Source organism: Muntiacus reevesi, chromosome 11 (genome assembly GCF_963930625.1).
Source record: "Muntiacus reevesi chromosome 11, mMunRee1.1, whole genome shotgun sequence".
In the NCBI taxonomy this organism is placed as follows: domain Eukaryota; kingdom Metazoa; phylum Chordata; class Mammalia; order Artiodactyla; family Cervidae; genus Muntiacus; species Muntiacus reevesi.
In genome coordinates this window covers 63,206,421-63,214,157 of record NC_089259.1, presented here as the reverse complement: position 1 = coordinate 63,214,157, position 7,737 = coordinate 63,206,421, and the positions used below count along the sequence as shown (strand labels likewise).

Below are 7,737 nucleotides of genomic sequence, written 5' to 3'. Positions count from 1 at the left end.
GGAGCCCTTGGTGAAACCAGCCTAAATAATACATAATACAGTATAATCTCTCTATTCTGATTCATACAAAAATTACAAAATATTCCCTGCACCAAATCCTTACATTATGAAAATGAAATAAAAGTCTAGAATGAGGTGGTTTGACAGATGTATTAGACTGGAACACGCAGTAAAGCTGCGCTCCGGCCAGCAGCTTCAGGCCGAGGCGGTGGTGCAGGTCCGGGGGCGGGGGTCTCTCCTGGGACAGGACGCCAGGCCCCCTGGAGCCCCCGGCCCCGCTGACTGGCGCAGGCGCACCCCGAGCAGGGAGCCACAGCACTCAGTAGCCCCCACCTCTCCGCTCTGTCGTGGGCAGGCGGTACTGTTTCAGGCTGGGCTTGATGTCCTTCTGCGTGTCTGTCGCCTGGGCCTCCCTGACGCACTTCAGGGGTCTCACAGCGGTGGCACCTTCGGGCGAACACTGACTGCAGTGCCGGGCTGGAGTACGAGGATGGCTTGGCCGCTCCAGACAGCTTGGGCCTGGGCAGCTCCATTAGGTGGGTCGGTCCCTGTCTCCGGAAGTGGTCCTCCTCAGGCCTCGGAGGGCTGTTTCTGCTTCCGGCCCTCCGGTGCCGCCTGCCAGGTGTTGCTGAGTAGTTCCGGTGCGATGGGGGCGCTCGGAGAGGAGAGCGGGGGAGCCTTTCGCCTGTCCCTGGGCAGAGCTTGCTTCTCCGCGGGCCTCTGCTTCTGCAAGTAGGGGAGTTGCAGGGCCTGGTGGGCAGTGATTCTCTCCTCAGGCTCGTAGGCCACCACTTCCGTGCAGGAGGGAGAGGCATTGCGGGGACAGCTTGGTTGTCAGTAGAGGTCTCCCTGGTCCCTTTTTAAAAGGAAAATCAAAACTCATAGCTCTGGAGTGTTTGAACTTGGCGAGGGTCTGCTCCGCAGGCGTGCCCAGGACGTCGTGGATCCTTGAGATCTGGACCAGCTCGTTGGCTCCGGGGAAGAGGGGCTGCAGGCTGGCCGTCTTGTAGGCATTCAGCCCGCACTCCACAGGTCCATCGTGTAGCTGTGGAAGTCATCGGCGAGGAGACACTCAGGGGCCCGGTACCAGCGGGTGGAGATGTACTCCATGTAAGGATGCTTAGAGTAGAAGCTCCGGCACGACCTGAAGTCCCCTAATCTCAAGACATCCTGCTTTATTAATATATCTTCTGGTTTTACATCTCTGTGAAATATTCCATTTCTGTGCATGTGATCCAGAGACTTACACAACTGGTACATATAGTACATAATTTTTTTTTTCCCCCTGATAATGGGTGTCTTCTCCCTCATAAATATTCATGTTCATAAGTTTACATGTTAGTGCAAGAGAACCAGATTTTCTGTCAAATAACAGTGTGCAGCGTGAGAATGTTTGGGTGTGGATTCACGCGTCTCAGTGCTTGTACCTCTTGCAGATTGTTCACTTGCTCAATACTTTCAAAATGTTGTTTCATTTGTTTACATGCATAGTAGTTTCCATCTCGCAGGTTCTGCATCTTAGTAACTTCAGAAAATGTTCCCTCCTCTATTTTATTAATTGGTTTATAGTTCTTCATCCTGGATGTGGAAGTTGGCGACAACCCCTTGCTGGTACTGGTTGGAGGAGAAAGGGATAGAAAGTGGAGGCCCTGGCTTCCACTCTTTAGAGGCAGGGTCCTGAACATGGACCTTCATGGTGGTCCCTAGATGGAGAGTGTTAGGATCCGGCTGCCACGTGTATCCCTGTCACCCTAGCCTGATTTATCTCTTTATACTTTTATTGCCTATATTTTTGGTGTCAGATCCAACATATTACTTAAATCCAACGTCATGAAGGACTTCTGTCAAATTTATCTTCCTCACAGAACCTAGAGCTCATGAATTACTTCCATTTTTGTTGACTGAATGTTTTAAATGTTAAGTACCAACCAAATCTTCATAAAGTTTCCTCACTCCAATTCTACTATTTCTGTCCATGGAATTCCCCAAGCAAGAATACTGGAGTGAGTTGCCATTTCCTTCTCCAGGGGATCTTCCCAACCCAGGGATTGAACTCTGGTCTCCTGCATTGCAGGCAGATTCTTTACCAACTGAGCTACTAGGGAAGTCCTTTCACCAACCAAATCTTTATAAAGTTTCCTTACTCCAATTCTACTATTTCTAGAAACATTTCTATTGTATAATCTAGGGGAGAGTATGCTGTCTCTCAGTCTATCTTTCCCTCTCCACTCTGGTTTTTGTGCTTTCTTGTGTACTGAGAATGGAACCCCTCTATTCTCTTTAATAGCAGTCTGTGTATAAAAATAAAAGAATTATACTATTACCTAACATTTTGTGAGGATTGAATGAAGAAAAACATTTATGTGTAGGTTTGGTGACACTTGGAAACAGTAATTGCTCATGAACAATGGTGATTAGTTATTGACGAAAAAGAAATCAGACTTACAGAACCTAGAAATTCCTTAAGACTTGCTGATACTAACACCTGCATAACACTGTCAAGGTATCATATTCTTGTTGGGAAGATAAGTTTAAATTAAAACATGTGTATAAAAAGGAGCAAGATCATCAGTGAGTAAAGCAAGTACTGATGTCTGTCAAGAGTTCCAAGGAGAGATTACTACAAAATCGAGCAGCACGATAAAGTTTCATGGAGAAGATGAACTTGGGCATCATCTTGATGGACAGCTGAATTTAGATAACAGGAGAGGAAGAGAAGCATGCACCAAGACAGCAAACACATGAAGGACGGTTTGTCTATCAGTCGGTCTTCAGAGTGTGGAAGGACTTAAACATCACACTATGGGTGTTGTACTTCATCTTCTAAACCAAGGGTTGGCAAACTTCTTAACTTTTTCTGTTAAAGGCTAGACAGGAAATATTTTAGACTCTGTACTTACAAGCATTCTCTGTCAGATATCTTCTATGCTATTTTTTTTCAAGAACACTTTAAAAATGTAAAATCCATTTTTAGCTCTCAAGCTGCACAGAAACAGGTTACAGACTGGATCTGGTATAGTTTGCTGACCGAGAGACTCCATCAAAGATTTTTTTGAACAGTCACTTGACATGATCCGAGGTACATTTGAGGAAAATGGCTGAGGATGGTGAGAATCACCTTACATCTCTTTCCTACCTAGATTTTGTATCTTCAGAAAAAACATGTTTTATAAATTAAACTGGAAGGACAAAGCTTTATATTTTCTGGCTCTGTATATAGAGCAGAGAATTCTACCATCACTGAGAAGACTACAGTGTATAAGTTCTTTAGGATAACATTTTCACTGCATCTCACCCTCTTGCTGGCTACAGCTGGCATCATAATTGCTATTAATAGCAATACAAATGGGTACATTGTTGGCACTTAATGGCTACTTTAAGAAGTGAATTTAGGAGGTGAAAATGCTTTATGAACTCTATAATAAAGAAGTTTTATTGCAGCTAGTTAAGAAACAAATGTTATGAGAAGAGCAGATTCTTCTAGTATGTATCATAAAATATGACAGTCTTTATGCTAGCAACTTAATTCTACAAGCTTCGTGTGTTTTCCTTTAAAGGTATTTCCATCAAAATGACGATATGGAACCAAAGCCATATATTGTCCTTTTCCTGAGCTCCGTATCAGTCAATGATGACCAGGGAGATTTGGGGCGGCTTTATAGGAAGACTGATGAAGCATTTGGTTATATGAACAAAATTAAGGTTTCTCATCTTTTAATGCAGTATAGGAGAACCCAAACATTTTGAATTTGTGATGGTTAATTTTATCCATCAGCTTGGCTAGGCTACAGTACCTGGATAAATATTTGGTTAAATATGATTCTAGGTGTTTCTGTGAAGGCATTGTGTGTATATATACATATATATATACACACACACACACAATTGGTTGTATTTCTCTCAGTTCAGTTCAGTTCAGTTGCTCAGTCATGTCTGACTCTTTGCGACCCCATGGCCTACAGCACACCAGGCTTCCCTGTCCATCACCAACTCCCGGAGAACCCTAATACAGAGGGCTCGTGAGTGTGTATGTGTGTAGTATCTAACTTAGATGCTAGTTGTGTGGTGTACTGGCATATACATAATTAATTTATGGCAATGGAGGGGTGAGCTGGTAGGTAAGAAGTCATCCCTCACAGTGGTTGGAATCAAAGTCTGCTACTTGCAGGTTCTTATACACTGCATGTATTAAGCAAGTGGACAAAGAGAATAAATAGCAATTTCAACTATAAGTTTTCAAAATTGAAGTCATATGAACAGATGTTGAAGTATTACAAGCTGTGATGGGTATGATGTCAAGTATCCTTCATGGAGGGTAGCTAAGTCATGTATTCTTCAGAGGGCCATTCAGGGTAACTGTCTTGATAGTTAATGACTCTTCCAAACCATCTAGTAAACCTTAAACTTTTTACTCTTTCAGAAGTATTAACCATTATCAAGGGCAAAGTTTCTTTATCGATACAAAATTTTGGACTAAACTGGAGGCAATTCAGTTAAGTTCAAGCAACATTTTCTGAGTGTGCTGATACTAGGCACCATTCACAGATGAATAAGAGACAGTTCTCTCCAGACTATAGTTTCATGAAGGCTTGTTGTTGTTGTTTAGTCACTAAGTTGTGTCTGGCTTTTTCACCTCATGGACTGTAGCCTGCCAGGCTCCTCTTGTCTGTGAGATTCTCCAGGCAAGAATACTGGAGTGCGTTGCCATTTCCTTCTCCAAAGATCTTCCCAACCCAGGGATCAAACCCACCTCTCCTTCTGGAAGGCAGAGTCTTTACCACCGAGCCATCTGGGAAGACTTTCATGATGGCTATTAAGCCATTAAAAGAATGTCTATAGTAATGAGTACATAGCTTATATAGTCTAAATTCATAAATATCTGTCTCGGAATAAGAAAAATTTTCATCTTAATCACAGTTTCTTTGACAGTGTGCATAAATGAAAGAAGCTAGAAGTTGAATTTCACCTACATGTTCTTTGGGAACAGAGTTCAGGTCATGGATGTTTTCATGAAGAAGAAGACAATCAAGAACTTGGAGAAATGGCAAACTTGGAGAAATGGCCTCTTCAGAGACAGAAACATATGTGATGAGATCTATCGTGAGACATTAGGCAGATAAGGATGGAATCAAGCCCTGGAGGTTGTGAAGGGATGAAGGACCATAAGTGTGATGGGGGCTGGGGGGGAGAAAGGTGCTGCCTACTTGCTTTGCCTTACTGATAGTTGTGTCTATAATCCTCCAAACACTTTGACTAAGCAGTTGTTTGATGAACACCCCCAAATGCTTCATGTGGAACTTAAATTGAAACTAATATTACAAAAGGAAAGCATTTAGTTTTGTGCTGATTCTCTCTATCTAGTCTGTTACTGAGGTTGTAATTTTCCAGTGTTATCTATCCTTGCTTCTAATGTTTTATAGATTTTCTTTTCCTGTTAGAGCAACTGCATTTCATTGGTAGAGTCTGAAACACTTAACGGATTTTTAATCATTGAACTATCTTTTGTACAATCTCCTTGAGGAAAGTAACACCATTCTGGCATTTTATATTGTGGGAAGAGAAGCAATTTTATTTCTTCGAACACTGAAGCTGACAAAGAACCCATTGACTCGCAAAACAGTCCTAAAATAAACTGTATTGCTATTTGAACCATGGGTACAATTACCTATTTTCTACTTGTATTCAGAGGGAATTCAAATAATGGAGAAGAAAAAATATTGAATGTCAAAGTGCATTTGCCTTTGCAGAAATAGTCTGAGGTGTTATTAATGAGGATCTGCAAATAACCACAATTTTGCACAACTCAACATTCATAAATAACTACTGGTTAAATTGAGGGAGCAGTTTCTGCTTTCATTATATCTTGCATATGAAGTGTACATGTTATCTTAACATCAAACTGTGTATAGTATTACCAAAGGAAGAAATCTGATGATGGCGGTATTTTGAACCACAAGTTATCAATAGATCACTTAGTGGTATGGCAGCATTCCAACCAGGCAGAGTTTCTTTTATGCTGCAAACAAAGGTTGTTCCTTTGCCCATGTTTGAAATCTGCACTGATATACATGATTAGTTCTACTAGGTTTCTGGCTGATTTAAGTAGATGAGTATTTCTGTTGATTTATATTGTAATATTATTATACCTGATGTGAAGAGCCAGCTCTTTGGAAAAGACCCTGGGAAAGACTGGGGGCAGAAAGAGAAGAGGGTGACAGAGAATGAGATAGTTGCATGGCATTGTCGACTCGATGGACATAAGTTTGAGCAAACTCTGGGAGATAGTGAATGACAGGGAAGCCTGGAGTGCTGTGGTCCATGGGGTCACAAAGAGTCAGACACAACTTAGCGATGTGTATGTGTATGTGTGTATATGCGGGGCCTCCCTGGTGGCTCAGTTGGTAAAGAATCTGCCTGGTATATAGGAGACCTGGGTTTGATCCCTGTATTGACAAGATTCCCTGGAGGAGAGAATGGCAACCTACTCCAGTATTCTTGCCTGGGGAACTCCATGGACAGAGGAGCCTGGCAGGCAGCAGTCCATGGGATCCCAAAGAGCTGGACACAACTCAGTGACAAGCATGTGTATATATGTGATTAGTTTTACTAGGCTGCTGGCTGATTTAAGCATATGAGTATTTCTTTTGATTAGTAATGTAATATCATTATTATTATATAAGCTTAACATATATGTGTATGTATATGCATGTATATGTTTGTGTACTGCATTGGGCAAAATGTTCATTGGGGTTCTTCTCTATGGTGTTATGGAAAAAACCAACAAATGTTTTGGCCAAATTTACATAACTTTTTTAAGTTGATGAATAACTTTTTGGTAACAGTATATGCTTACCTGGCTGTATTCAGAAATCTAGTTATTAGCTGGTAGGGGATAATGCTCCTTGTATAAATCAAATATTGATTACTTCTGTTAAATTCCCCTCTTTTAGGCTTTATTTATATTTTAATGTTTCAAGCTTGAAATTGGCAGACTAGCCGCCATGAGTTAAAATGGCTCTGTTTTTGGCTTCGGTGACAGTAGTTTAAAATTCCTGCAACTATCCACAACCTCAAATAGTTTCAACATGTAATTTTCTGTTGGATTCTTGCTATTATCCAAATTTGAAGTCGAATGTGATTTCGGATGTTGCAACTTTAATTCTAACTTGAACCCCGTTGAGCCAAAGAAATGTTTACGTTTGATTTTATTTTTCTCTGCTTTAATTTTTGTTCATTGCTTTCCAGCCTTCATGGCCACTAGTGGCGTGTTGAGCTGTTGCTTGAGGCACATGCTGCTGATCACTGAATAATGTAATTATAGTCTGTTGGCTGAGCTCGCACCTCCTACTGCAGGCTGTGTCTTGCAAAAGTGGTGACTCATGTGTACCATGTAGCACAGTGGGCTCAGAAAGATCAAAATGAGATCTGCTGAAAGTAAAGAGTCTTAAATTTGAGCTGAGATTTCTGATAAAATCCAAATTTGGCAAATTCTGTTTAGAAGCATTGTACAAGATGTGACAAATTGCTGAGCTACATGATCTTTCATATTTTGGTATCATACCATTGTTTGCTGCTGCTGCTGCTAAGTCGCTTCAGTCGTGTCCGACTCTGTGCGACCCCATAGATGGCAGCCCACCAGGCTCCCCTGTCCCTGGGATTCTGCAGGCAAGAATACTGGAGTGGGTTGCCATATCATTGTTTAGATGGTTATAAATAGCATCGAAAAATGGATAATAA

The 7,737-nt window shown here is 41.6% G+C and overlaps 1 pseudogene; it reads right to left on the bottom strand.

Annotated features, from left to right (window-relative positions):
• Window positions 1–319: 319 nt before the first annotated feature.
• On the bottom strand, window positions 320–1,577 carry LOC136144461 (MAPK/MAK/MRK overlapping kinase pseudogene; annotated as a pseudogene).
• Window positions 1,578–7,737: the final 6,160 nt, after the last annotated feature.